This window comes from Lepidochelys olivacea, assembly GCF_965140295.1.
Source record: "Lepidochelys olivacea isolate rLepOli2 genome assembly, chromosome: 14".
NCBI classification, from domain to species: domain Eukaryota; kingdom Metazoa; phylum Chordata; order Testudines; family Cheloniidae; genus Lepidochelys; species Lepidochelys olivacea.
This window is the reverse complement of record NC_140424.1, coordinates 3,180,190-3,194,816: the sequence shown is the minus strand read 5'-3', so window position 1 is coordinate 3,194,816 and position 14,627 is coordinate 3,180,190.

Below are 14,627 nucleotides of genomic sequence, written 5' to 3'. Positions count from 1 at the left end.
TCTTCGGCTCCCCCTTGGCTTCCCCCCAGCCCCTTGCCTCGCCCAGCTCCCCGAGGCGCCCACAGCGAGGGAAGGAGATTGAGAGAAATCAGACACATCAGGAGCCAAACATGCCAACCCGCCCCGTGGTTTCCTGTTACCCTCTCGCCTCTCCTCTCGTGTTGCCTCCTGGGGAGCGGGGGGACACAAAGCGCTGCCCAGGGCTCCAGCACACACTCCTGTCTCCCTCCGTGAAGGCCTGTCGTGTCAGCCCTGCCCCCCTCTCTGCCCTGGCCCTGTGGGGGAGTAGAAGCAGAAGCGGGCACCAGCCCCCTGCCCACATTTCACGCCAGCCTGCACCTCCCCTGCTCACTGTTCCCAAGTCCCAGCCGGGGTGGTGAGAGTCTCTGGGATACTGGGGCTGCTGTCCTTCAGTCCTGCCACACAGCCCCCTGCCCTCCCATGGGTGGTGTGGGCATCTCCTAAGCAGGAGCTGCCAATCATGCCAAGCTGTGACGTGTCCAGCCGTCCAGTCGGGTCTTCGCTGAGACCCAGCAAACTCATCTCACTGGTGACCTAAATTGAGCTGAGCCCGCTGGATAAGAACAGCTAATGTATGAACCCCTTGTGTGCTTGCAAGGCTCCTGTCCCTTGGCCTGGGGGACGTGGCGGAGAAGGGGCCATGAGAGGGAGTGGGAATAAATGCAGTGGGTGACAGACTGCGGGCGGGTTGAGGCCCACATGGCAGGAAACCTCCTCCCAATCCGGAAGCTGACAATGCCCCTGTGACCCTGGTAACCTCTCATTCAGTCATTAGTCCGGTGCAGGATCAGCCTAGCCCTGCTGGGCAGAGGGCCGTGCCCTTTGTCTCCGCTGGCTCCAGCTCCCCAGCCAGGGCGGCCCGGTGACTCCCTGCTGGGAGAGACGGTGCCTGGTGTGCGGGAGCCTCGTCCCATGCTGGCCCCAGGCCTTGTGGGTTGGACCTGACCTGCAAAGGGCTCCGAACACGCCGGGCTCCTGCCTTTGGGTCGCTTCTTTCTGATGGCCAAAGAAGGCCTGAAAAACGTGTGTGTGTTGGGCGAGGTCCCCTAGAAATATCAGGGCCACCCACGATGCTCCGGCTGGGGCCTGTCAGCCGGCTGGCTCGCAGGACGTGTGCTGGGGGTGCTCACGCTTTGCTGGGGGGCTACGTCTTTTACCTTCCAAACGATACAGGTGTGACACAAAACGCTAAGAGATGGGGCCAGCCAGACGCAGCCGCCCAGGCCGCGTGCCCCCGCTCTCTGGTTCTCCAGAGGGTCTCCCACTGCAGCTGGGAGCTGCGCTAGGCAGAAAAGGAAGTGTCTTAATAACCAAAATCCTCTCCCAGTGGAAACCATAATGCCAAGACCCAAGCCAGAGGGCTGCAGATCCCCCGTTGGGCCTGGGTCTTTAGGAGAGCGCTGGGCATGATGAGCCAATTCCACTCCCCTGAGCGCCAGCCAGGGCAGCTGGAACTGTCCTGCTGGGGTAACACTGTGTGCCTCAGCCCGCCGTGGGTGGGTTGGGGAGGCAGAGTTTGGGGGCCACGTTCAGCGCAAAGGTTTGGAGTTCAGCTTTGCGTCCCAGGAGCACCCAGAGGTTTGGAAGCATGGCCTAGTGATTAAAGCTCTTGGCTCAGTGTGGTGGGCTTTGGCTTCTAGTCCTGCCTCCGCTGCTGACTTGCTGTGTGATTTTAGGCAAGTCCCTACCCTGCTCTGTGCCTCAGTTTCCCCATCTATAAAATGGGGGTAAGGGCTCCAACCCACCTCAGGCTGGTGTCGCGAGGCTTAAATCAAATCCACCACTGCACTCAGGGAAGGGGTGATAAGAAACCATATAAAGTGTCCAAACTCTCCCCTCCAGGCGGGTTTGCTCCTTCTCGGATTCCCTGCTTCCTTCCTGGCTGGAACCCCCCAGGGCCTGGCACCTCCCGGCACAGAGTGTGAGATGCTCGGCTGCTCACGGCATCGCTCCCATGTGAGAAAGAACGTGCACAAGGCCGCACCTCCACTTGCCAGCCCACAAACAGTTTGGGGCTGGGTTTGGTACACGGGCTCAGTGGTGCTGGATCTCCCAGCCTGAGGCACCAGACTGGGCAGCGTGAATGGCCATGGGGGCTAGCAGACGGGGCGCTGGGGTGGGGCTCAGAAAACCTGGTTCCATTGCCAGCTCTGCCACCAAGCTGCTGGGTGACCTTGGGCGAGTTGCTGTGCTGCTCTGTGCCTCGGTTTCCCCTCCCGTCCACCTCTGTTTTTATTTAAGTTCTTTGGGGCAGGGTCTGTCTATTACTATGAGTTTGTTCAGCTCCGAGCACAACGGGCCCTGATCCTGGCCGGGACCTCCAGTGCTTGGTGCAGTGCTGGGCACGAAGCTGCAGGTGCTGAAGGGGAAGAGGGAAGCCATGCCACCCCTGGAGAGGGGTTAGGCCGCGGACCCACTTGGGCTGCCCGAACAGCCGCTGCAGGCAGCAGGGAAGCTGAGAGACTCAGCCGCACTCCGCTGGGTCGCTCGGGATCAGCAATGGTGGGCTGGAGGGGCCGATTCCTTTGCCCTGGGCCCCGTGAGCAGCTCCCTTGGTCTGGGTAAATGGTTTCACTCCCACAGGCCCAGGCTCTGATTGCTCGGGCAGCCGCTGGCTGACAGGCGACTCGGGTTGCAGCGGAACCAAGAGGCAGCCATTGTTCCTGAAACTAGGTCCAGGGGATTGGTTGCCTAATAATGTTTTCATGCTTGAGCTCTCGCTTTCTTTGGCGGTTCCGCTTACAGCCGCCCGCGGCCAGCTCCTCGCCTGCCTGAAGCCAGGTGCACGTTACCTGAGCCGCACGGCCACGGGTTAGTGTAACCGCTGCTCGTCATGCCCGCTGGAAGGGAGGCAGGGCTGTAATGTATACGCGGCAGGCAGGTTGTGTTTCCGGGCTGGGCTGGGGGCTGGCCAGCGCTGGATTGCTGGCATGTTTGGAGCTCAGCCGCGCCAGTATTTCACAGGGCCGACTGCTGCCCTCCAGCCCTGCTCCTCGGACACACCCGCCACCCCACCCCAGCGTGCCCAGCAGTGGGTTACGAGGGGGAGGGAATGAGCAGGGACCTGGGTTTCTGTTGGGCTCGGAGAGGCTAAAAGATCATGGGTCATATTCAGCCCCTGGAGCCAGTGGGGTTGCTGGGCTGGAGTGGAGGGCAGAATTCGACCGTAGGTAATCTGAGCCGCAGAAGAAACCAACAAACCAAGTGCCGTCCCTTGCAGCTGGGAGCGTGGTGTGGGTGTGCGTGGGTGTGAGCACACATGCCTGGGCGGGCACTTCACCATGGCTGTCCACAGATGCCCACTCCCTTCCCCACCCACTGGGTACCTCTCAAGGATTGTTAGTGGGTGGAGACGTCTCTGCCACCTGCCCACTGGAAGGATGGCAAAAGGCGCATTTCTGACCCCCAGTGTGGACAGGAATAGGAGCAGGATCAGCTTAAAAAGTCCCTCTTCCATAACTGATCCCATTTATTGCCAGCCTACAATGGAGGGATCCAAACTGCCCCTGCAGTGTCTGATCCAGGGTTCACTTCCTGTCCTAAACTGTTGTGTTGTGTGGCTGTTAAATCGTTGCTGGGTTCTACCCCAGAGGTGGCTGCATTCCTGTGGCAGGCGAAGCGATTCCTGAGCTAACTGTCTGTAAAGCACTTTGGGTCTCCTGTATATGTGAATTATTGAAACTTCCCATGCCAGAGAGCCTGAGACAAACCACACCCCCAGCCCAACTCCAGAGTCAACAAGTGGAGAACTGAGCAACTCATCCCGTCACTGGTTTGGGGCGAGGGTTGTTCCCGGCGTCCACTGCTCTTCCCCTTAATCCTATTGTGTTCCCCTTTGCCCTGGCCTGGTGCCCTCCTCAGAGCTGGGTGCAGGTCACTGGAGCGCAGGCTGCAGAGATGCAGCAAGAGTTGCAACCCCCCGCGGCTGCCTCAGCACGAGGTCACCCCCGGGCTGGCCTCTATGTGCCACAGGGCCGCAGCAGGGGTGAGGCTGCCAGGACAGCGGCTGTTGGGCACCAGGCTGCGCTGTGTCAACCCAGGGACCCACCTGGTGGCTTCCACATGAAACTACAGTGCCCCGGCCCCAGGCTCTGTGTGCGAGCAGAGCTCTCCCCGAGAGAGGGGAGGTGAGCGGGGTGCAGATGGGGGCGCTGTCTGGGGAGCGCTGAGAACACCTCTAGTCCCGTCGACCGCCAGCTTTAGGGAGCCATCTGTACCCGTGCAAAGGCAGCGTCAGACCAACGCAGAATCTTCCATTCACTTTGTGCAAGCAAGGCAAGGAGGCATGGGGGGCTCCCACCCATGCACGGAGCAGGCCCAGCCATGCTTGGCTAGCGAGATCTCCCCCAAGCACAGCCAGGAGGGGTGGGGGGCACAGGCAGAATCAGGCTCTGGGGAAATCCTCCTGGCAGACCCCACACTGGCTGAGCCAATGGGGATGGGCTGGGGAGGGCTGGCCAGAAATGACATAATGCACCAGGGGCTGGGTGGGTCCTTACTGGTGTGTGTGTTTTTCCGTGTTACCGGAGTAGGTGGATCTCAAAAATTACCAGCCCGTAGCCCCTGGGGCCTGTGATTGATGGCCAGCAGCCCCTGGGGTGCCAGAGGGTCTCTGCAAACAGGCAGGGGCCAGTGATCTCAGCTGGGGACATGGCTTGGTTCTGCAGGGTGCTAAGCACCTGCAGCTCTGTGGTGAGGCCTGGAGCTTCTCTCCTTTGGCATCCAGATCCCAAATAAACATCAACCCCAGAGGGGCTGGAGAGGGCCGAAAGCAAAGTATTAACCCTGCCTAGGTCAGGGCCCCAGCCCCCCGTTCCCTGGGAAGTGGGAGGCTAACGCTTACCAGAGCGGCTGGGCCAGGCTGTGGGGCGGTTCAGACGTCATTTCTCTCTGCTCTTTCCCTGTGCACACCCAGCCAGTGGGGACCTGACCCTGTAAGGGGGCTGGGGTGAATCAGGAGTGACTCCGTCCCTGGCCTTAGCGAGGGCCCCCAGCTGGCTCAGTGATTGGTGCCTGCTTGCTCCCCAGGCCATCGGCGCAGCCAGGCCAGCACAGAGTGGGGCGGGGGCCAGCGGCAGAGCTGCACCTCCCTGCACTGGGTCTCTAGCCCAGGCTATCGATCTATTGGCACAACCTCGAGATCGAGGGGTTTGCGGGGCTGGTAGCTACATCACGATGAATAAGGCATTTGGAAGAGGCCGCGTCATTGGAGGCGTTCCTGGAAGTGAGATTCCTGGCTGCACAGAGGACCTCGGAGGACCAAGCCTGCTGTTACAAGCTGATGCTTCTGCCAGGAAGACGCCAGAAGCTGAAGGCAGCAGGCTGATAGCCTGGCGGGACTCTGACAGCCCAGACAGGAAATCAGTGCATTTCCCTCCTACACGCCGATCCATCCCTCTCTCTAGCCCCACTGCTGAGAGCACATGCCCTAGAGATGAGAGGGTGGAGATTTTAATGGGGAAGCCTTTAGCCTTCACAGCCCACTGTGCAAAGCTGACATGGGTCCCGTCCCAGGTGAAATGAGCCAGGCAACCTCACCTAGTCCCAGGCAAAGAGCCATGGGCATGAACACCCACTCCAGAGATTGCACCCACCCAGTGCCCACGGTGTGAAAGCTAAAGCCAGGTGGAACTGCGTCCCCCAGCCAGGCCCGTGTACGGGGGTACAAAGGGCTCCAGGCCCAGCAGTGCAGACCAGGCCTTGCTGAACCCAGGACATGGGCTGCAAGGGTCAGTTCACATGCTCCTTCCAACCATTTCAGTGCATCCGTCTGGCTCTCTTGTGAGCACCCAACACTTCCCGGGCTGGGGCGCGGAGACTGGCAGAGACGGGTGGGTATTGGGTGGGTATTGGGCTTTCTTCGTCTTGCCAAAATTGGGGGGTAGGGGGTTCTTTCTAAACAAAGTTGACACCTGGCATCTGAGCTTGCGGTCCAGGCTCTGGCCTGGCAATGTCTGAGTTTGCTCTAGGTCAGGGGAAGGTTCAGATCAGTTCTTCCATCCCAAGGACTTAACCGCGTCTTGACCCAACAGAATTTACACCCAAAGCGATTATCTCACAGGCTGTTTCCACCGTTTGTTCGTGACACCCAAGTTGTCCCAGGACGAGAGCCTGGGAGAGCGGCAGCCTGGCCTGGCTGGGACACAGGGAAACCACTTGGATGGCACTTTGTAAACATTCATCTTGCCAGGGCCAGCCGTAGGATCTCTCGGCAGACAACTCTTCTCACTATCGCCCGAGAAAACCTTCCCTCCTGAGGGTGGGAACCGGCCGGGGCTTGTTCCAGGGGGCATCCCCAGGCCTTTGGAGAGTGCAGGCTGCGCCCCACCATGCCCTGCGTTCATGTCCACCCCCTGCCCATGTCTCTCCCTGGCTCCTGGGGTCTGAGTAGGGGAGGGAGAGAAAGAGGAGTGGCTTGGCCTGGCATAGCGGCTGTGGGGAAACATGGAGACACAGAGCCCCTGTTCTTGGCAGGGGAATCTGCTGGTGAGTAGACTGGAGCAGGGTCTTTAAATCGCTGGCTGCTCTGCCCAGCGGAGCCAGGGCCCAGGAAGACTCACTGAGGAGACCAGCCCGTGAAACCGCCCCAGGGGGGCAGGGAGCGTGGCTGTGGGGCTGTCCCCAGCTCTTCCTTTCGTGGCAGGATTTTTCCCCGCCTGGGTCATACCTTTCAGAGGGAAGTGACTTGCTGCTGTTCTGCATTTGCAGAGCTGAAATACGCTGTTTGACACCTGGCTGAGGCACTGGGAATCCCCTGCCCCGATCCGCTCCAGCCTTCCTTTCCAGCGTACCACCCAGCCTCGGGCCGGACCTGTCCCGGGGCAGCGTCGCTGTGGCGGGCAGCAGGCAACGGACGCAGGCTCGTGACAATTTGATGTATGATGCTGCTACAGTTAGGGGAGGCAGGGCCAGAGGGCCCCGCTGAGCTGAGGCTCAGCACAAAGCCCCTGTGCGTCGCCAAGTAAGGGAGCGTTATGTCGCATCCCGTTAGGCCACGGCAAATTGTTCAGGCAAGTGAGCGCGGAATCCAGTGGGGCAGAGCAGCCGCTCTTGCCCAGAGTCCTGCCGCTGGCTACTGCAGAGGGAGGTGGAAAAACCCCATCAGAACATTTTGCTATGGTCTAATGGGATGCAATGTAAGGCCCCCTTGCTCAGGTGACACACGGGGGGGTTGTGCCTGCGGTGGTTTGGCCGTGGATGTGGGGTCGGCGAGTTTCCTCCTGACCCCGGCTATAGGCCCTGAAGCTGCAGCTGACTCAAGGCTGCAGTGTTATTTGCTCAGCATGTGTCTTCTAAGGTGCCTTCTCTGCAGGCAGCCTGGCCCCTCCTCCCCAGTGAGGTAACCTTGCTCCGAGTTGGGGGACGTGGTGATCCTCTGCAGAGGGGGGGTCCTGACAGAGCTGGCATGCTAGACTCCACTTTGCGCATCACAAGGGGGAGGCAGGGCCATGCGAGGGCTCCACAATGCCTGCCGGGAGCCTGCCCGTCAGAGCCATGGGCTGGGCAGCAAACCCTCCAGCTGCGCCCCGGGGAGGGACTGGAGATCAGCACCAAGGCAGCCCAGCCCGGCACCCAGGCAGCATGGGGGTCTGGTTCACTCCCAGCAAGCCAAGGTCTGGGACCGGGGGAGCAATCACAGGGCTGCAGGCAGGGCCCCAGGGAAGAGCAGGGGGTCAGCACTCCCCTCCCCCAGAGCTGGGCGGCAGAGCCAGAGGCAGGCAACCCTGGGAGAGCAGACTGTGCCTCTGTGCAGGGTGAGCGCTGGGCAGGAAGCGTGCCAGGTGGCACCGGAGGCTGGCTGAGCAGGGTCAGGGGACTTGATGACGCAGACACCGGGGGCTGCTCGGCTCCGATGCACCCACCATGGCCACTTCCAGCAGAGAGACTCCCCCAAATTGCCTGGGGCTGGCACCTGTCCATGGGGGGAGGGGGATGTCTTGAGAGGAACAAGAGTTGCTCCCTTCCTCCAATGTGCCAGCGGATCTATCCCCCGGGGGGGCCAGGCGTCTGCTCAGGGCTCCGCTCCCTGCTCTGCACCGCCACTGAGGCATGCCCCCCGCCCCGCCCCCTCCCAGCGCTACAGAAACTGGTCCTCATGGACAAGGATTATCTGCCCACAGGCTGTGCCCCAGGGGAGGTCGCCGTGGGTGTGGCATGGTCTGGGGTAAAACAGGAAAGCACCGAATGGAAGAGACTCCCCCTTTACCACACCCCAAATCTCTGACCACGTTCACCCCCGGATCTCCCCCCACACCTTTAAACCTTGCCACCTGCCAAATCGCCCCTGGCCCTGTCCTGCCTCCCCCCTCGCTCCCCACATCTCCTTCACCCTTAGACTCCCCCGGACTCCCGCCCACCCCCAATCTCCCCCAGCCCCTGGTAGGGTGGAGGACATGGCCAATGGGTGTGTCATGGTGACCCTCGGGGCCCCTGAGGCTGTGGAGGGCCCTGTTGCTGGGAAGTTGGCACCGGGGCTGTTCCCTATGGCACTGCTGGAATGACACCTGCTTTAAGAATGCACCCATCTGCCCCCGATCTCTCCCCATCACCAGGCGGGGAGCGAAAGTCCAGCCCCAGAGCCAGCCAGGTGTGTTTGCTAGGTGTGGGTGGTTCCCAGCTCACCAGGCCTGGCTCCCAGCCAGCAGCCTGAAATCACCAAATATAGACATGCCACAGGCGCTGTCCTGCCTCCTGGAGCCACCTGGGCAAGCTCCACCCACTGCCCACACCCACGAGGTTTCGATGCAGACGGCTCCCTCTGCACGTCACACTGCCGGCAAGTGACACATTCGGGAGAGCCTGGCTGGGGCAGGGACTTTACCAGCTGGGCACGGCACGGCAGAGCAAAACAGCGGCAGTTCCCTTTTACGGGGGGGTGGGGTGGGGCTGTTCCCATACCCTGCACTGGGGAGGCCTGCCCCTTATACCCCACACCATGGGGGGAAGTCAGGTTGTGTCCCTCATACCCCACACCGGAGGGGGGCTGCCCTCATATCCCACACCGGAGTGGGGAGTCAGGCCCTGCCCCTCATACCTTATACCAGGGGGTTGGGGCTCTGCCCCCTATACCCCACATCATGGTAGGTTGGGGGGCCAGGGCTCCACCCTTCCTGCCATACCCTGGGGGAGGAGGGAGAGGGTGACCCAGTTCTGCCCCTCGTGCTCCTGGTTCCGAATTCAGCCCTGGCAGGTTCCCCCCAGGCAGCAGCCAGGCCAGTGCCCCATGGGCCTGTGGCTCAGCCTCACTCAAGCCCCTGCTCCTCCCCTGCCCCCCATGCAGACCCCCAGTGCTCTGCACCCCACCACAGGCCCCTGGCCCTGTGCGGAGCCAGAGCTGCCATGACCAGTGCTGAGCAGTACACACCATGGTCCCTGCTCGGCCCTGGCAGGCAGCATTCGCATCGCGGGCACTGTACAGATGCCAGGATTATGTCCCGTGCTGACCGAGGAACCGCCTGGCCCTGGAGCTCCAGCTCAGCGGGGGCAGCGCCCGCCTGGCCACTGTTTGGGTCCTGGGGGTTCACAAATCCCCACTGGCTCCAAGCCTTAAGTGAGCTGTGCAGTGGGACGGCGGAGCTGTTCACCCTCCTTTATCCCCGTGGGTTCGCTCACAAGCACTGTCCTGGGCACAGTTACAGTACTGGGGGGTTCTCTGTTATTGAATGCTGGGCTGCTGGCATTGGTTCATTCTTTGGGGTGGTTGGGGGAAACCAATGATACTTTCATTTTCCAAATAAAAATCTCTAAAAAATTGCAAGAAAATCACCCCAGTAGGTGCACTGTCGGGCCTACTGCCCCAGAAAGCAGTTCCCCTTTACCCTCCGGCAGCTTGAGCCTGCAAGTGGCTGGAAAGGGACAAATATGCAGAAAAATCACATGCCACCTGACATACCCCCAGCCGCACCCTCCCTGTTCCCTGCAGGCTGAACCAGGCTGTTTGCATGACCACCTATAAGAAGTCACATATTTTTTTGTATTGTTGCTAAATTCCTGGCGACTTGTTTCTTTTTTAAATAACTATGGCGGGGAAAAGATCAGTCCCTGAAGGGAGCAAACACAAATGCAGTAGGAGAAACCTTGACAAGGTTCTTTTAAGGCAGCTTGGGGTTGCTGGGTTTGACGCCTGGCAGGAATGACACACACAGCCTTGAGCCGGACAGTGGGTTGTTCTGATACCCCTGCGGCAGCTTTGATGCCCATTTGCCCCCTGAGTGCTCCCGTGGAAGGGTGGCTATCACAGTCGGCTGAACTGGGGAGGATGGGAAGGAAGGTAGGACTGGACTGAAAGGATGGGAAGGTGGTATCCAAGTTGGTCTGGGTAAGGGGGCAGCAGGTCAGACTGGTTATCTGATCATTTCTCTGTATGCCTACAAAGAGACATTCTGCTCACCTGGGGGCCAGTTCTGCCCCTCCCAGGATCTGATCTGGAGTTACTCAGATGCACTAACACTGACTACTTGGGGATTGGCAGGGCTGGCAATCAGCTTTCTAGTTTGGCCAAGAGGAAGAGAACCAGTTTCCTTGTCCGTGGGAGGGGAGGAGTCACCCATACGTACACCAGGGCTGGTTAAGCTGTCTGTGCGTGGAGCATGTGGGGATGGGAAGGGCCCAGCAGTTTACCTGGCTGGTGCGAGTGTTGCTTGTGTGCAACAGAGTTTTGCAGGCCATTCAGCCAGGACAGGAGAACAATTAGGAGTGGCAGTCGCCCCTCTCCCTTTCTGTATCCCGACAGGCATAGCTGGTTTCCATCAGCGCCTCTAGAGTATGGCTGTAAAAGCCCGTTAGTGCTGTGGCGATGAATAATGGCTGTTTCCTCTAACTAGGTGATTAACTCATTTCCCCCCAAGGCCCAGAGGTCTGAGTGATGGAAGATTATGTGTTTTTCCCAGATGCACTTGAGGTGTCCTGGGCTGTAACAGGAAAGGAAAACAGCCTCTCCTATTGTTAGAGGGAACCCAACAGGACAGCCCTCCAAACAGGAGCTGGTTATTCATCACGCAATATCTAATATTAAAGAACTCAACCTCCCCCATATTTTAAAGATCTCATCCAAATAGTAACTTCCAGCCCCACCCCAGATCCCTACACACCCCGTGCCAGGAACTTCTCTGAGATGATACCATGTCGGCTTCTGGGTAGGTCATTCTCCACCTAATCCAGCGGTGTATTATTTCACTTGTATACACTGGCTTGCTATAATGAATCTTACATTTCCTGCTTAAACGCTAATGACGGGTATTTGTTGATATAGCACCAACCTGTGTGTGCTCAGGGCTCTACAGACAAGCAAGACAAGGTCCTCTCTCCACACAGGGGTTGAGTCTCCATACTAACAAAGGTGAGATTACCAATACTGGGAACTGCCCCTCCGGAGCAGCCATTTCATTCACTCTGACCAGAGGTGCCACGGTAACCAGGATTGCAGTCTGCACACTGCCATACATGGAATCAATTTAGCATTTTCATTCAACATCCCTGAAGGCAGAGCGGTGACAGCGGTAACTAGCCATCAGGGCTCCAGCTCTGCTATTGACCTGCTGACCTTTGACCTTGGACAAAACACTTCACCTTTTTCTGCCTCCATTTACCCAACTGTAAAGTGGGGATAAAGATACCTACTCATCTGGCCGATAGGCTAATAGGCAGAACAGCCCTGCAAAGAGTAACATCCCCTGTTTCATTCTATCTCAAGCCACTATATGCAAGTCCCGCTGTCTATTTATTTGCATCCTATGGCGAGATTTGAATCGACAATTAGTAATCATCTCCCCAGCCTGACTGACCTAGATTCCTTGGAACCAAAGATGCAGATCCCAGCAGGTCAGGCTAAACTCTTCCCATCCGTGTAGCTATGCTGAGTACCACGGCTTACTCTGGGAAGAGTCGTTAGAAGCTGAGCTCCTGCACAGACACATCCAAGACACTTTGTACCCTGGTGTGTTTGGGCTCAAGGATGCTCTTTCTGGGGCCTGCTGTGTCACCCTTCACTCCAGACATGGCTGCATTTCACTGCTGCTTTTAGCATATTCAGTGCAACCTTGCTTATCAAATCACATTTACGCAAAACTCCCTGTTCCATGTCCCCTGGTTTTTAATTACATTGACCATGTCCCCCATTATCCATATTTATTCAGTGTTCCCATAATCCCCTAGCGGAGGGCCTATTGCACTCAAAAGTAGGGCTGGGCACTGAAGCCTGAATAAACCTGAGTAACTTGGTATTTGCTTTTTCTTGCAACTCTGATGCACAAGAAGAGCTGACTGCATGGTATTTCATCCCCAGCAATGGCTCCCTGAGGCACTCAAAGAGCCCATGAAAACAACCAGATACAAACACAAATTAGTTAATGTTTGTAAATCCCTTTGAAGATGGCAATCAATAATTTTATTAAGATAATGTTGAAGTAAAAAGAAAACGGTACAGAGTTTAGGCATAGAAGTTTCTGCTTATCAGGGAATAGGGTACAGATTATCAAGGGGTGCGAAATTCAGTTTAGGAACGGGTGGCGAAAGGAATACATAATCTGCAATCTCCCCGATTGGGGGTAAAACTTTAACCAGTCAGAGTACAGACATTGAGATATGGTATTAAACACAAATGCAAACACTCGGCTACCCACATCTAGAGACACCAGTCCCGACTGTAATGTGCTTTGGAATCTATCCGAAGGAAAGGCACGACAGGACTCTAATTGCCCTGAATTAAGCCATCCAGTTGCAAGGCCTGATTGCAGGGCTGTGTAAGAATGCGGCCATGCAGCTCCCAAGCGGCAGTGCGGGGGTGGCTCTGGGCACAGAGTGGCAGGGGCCCTGTTTGAGTGAGACGGGGGCCTGGGGGGTTAGAGGATGGGGCTGTTGCTGGGACGTGATGGCAGCACCATTAGGATGAAGGTGTGTGGTGGGGTCGTACCACGACTAGTTAGGAGCTGAGGCAGGACAGCAATGTGTTGTGGGTGGGACATGCCATGGCTGGAAAGGGGTGGGAGGGTCATTGGGTTGTGCTGGGTTGCCACTGGGACACAGTGTCACCACCGAGGCACCCGGTGCCCGGCACGGGGCAGTGAGCCCTTTGGGGCACCCGGTGCCCGGCACGGGGCAGTGAGCCCTTTGGGGCACCCGGTGCCCGGCACGCGGCAGTGAGCCCTTTGGGGGAAACAGTGCCTGCTATGGATGGTGGTGTCATTGCAGCACACATTGCGTGGCCTGGGGGGCACCACTGGGGTACACACTGCAGGGCCCGGGGGTGCCATTGGGGCACACGGCACAGGGCCCTGGGGGTGTCACTGGGGCACAAAGTGCAGGGTCTAGGGGTGTCACTGGGGTGCACATCCCAGGGCTGTCATTGGGCACACGGCCCAGGGGTGCCACTAGGGTGCACGATGCAGGATCTGGGGGTGCAATTGGGGCGTACAGTGCAAGGCCTGGGCGTGTCAGTGGAGTGCAGGGCCTGCGGGTGTCGCTGGGGCACAGGGCCCGGCGGTGTCACTGGGGCGCACGGTGCAGGGCCCGGGGGTGCCATTAGGGCACAAGGCGCAAGGTTTGGGGGTATCATTGGGGTACACGGCGCAGGGCCCAGGGGTGTCACATGGTGCAGGGCCCAGGGTGTCACTGGGGCACACGTTGCAGGGTCTGGGGGTGTCACTGGGGGGGCAGGGCCCAGGGGTGCCATTGGGGTGCACAGCTCAGGGCCCGGGGCTGCCACTGGGACATGCGGTGCAGGGTTTGGGGGTATCATTGGGGTCAGGGCCCAGGTGGTGTCCCTGGGTCGCACGGTGCAGGGTTTGGGGGTGTCCTTGGGGACACGGTGCAGGGTTTGGGGGTGTCAATGGGGTGCACGGTTCAGGGCCCGGGGGGTGTCCCTGGGTTGCATGGTGCAGGGTTTAGGGGTATCAATGTGGTGCATGGTTTAGGGCCCCGGGGGGTGTCCTTGGGGCACACTGTGCAGGGTTTGGGGGTATCATTGGGGTGCACGGTTCAGGGCCCGGGGGGTGTCCCTGGGTCGCACAGTGCAGGGTTTGGGGGTGTCCTTGGGGCACACTGTGCAGGGTTTGGGGGTACCATTGGGGTGCACTGTTCAGGACCCGGGGGTGTCCCTGGGTTGCACGGTGCAGGGTTTGGGGGTATCAATGGGGTGCACGGTTTAGGGCCCCGGGGGGTGTCCCTGGGTTGCACGGTGCAGGGTTTGGGGGTGTCCCCGGGTCGCACGGTTTAGGGCCCCGGGGGGTGTCCTTGGGGCACACTGTGCAGGGTTTGGGGGTACCATTGGGGTGCACGGTTCAGGACCCGGGGGTGTCCCTGGGTTGCACGGTGCAGGGTTTGGGGGTGTCCCCGGGTCGCACGGTGCAGGGCTTGGGGGTGTCCTTGGGGCACACTGTGCAGGGTTTGGGGGTACCATCGGGGTGCACGGTTCAGGACCCGGGGGTGTCCCTGGGTTGCACGGTGCAGGGTTTGGGGGTGTCCCCGGGTCGCACGGTGCAGGGCTTGGGGGTATCAATGGGGTGCACGGTTTAGGGCCCCGGGGGGTGTCCTTGGGGCACACTGTGCAGGGTTTGGGGGTACCATCGGGGTGCACGGTTCAGGACCCGGGGGTGTCCCTGGGTTGCACG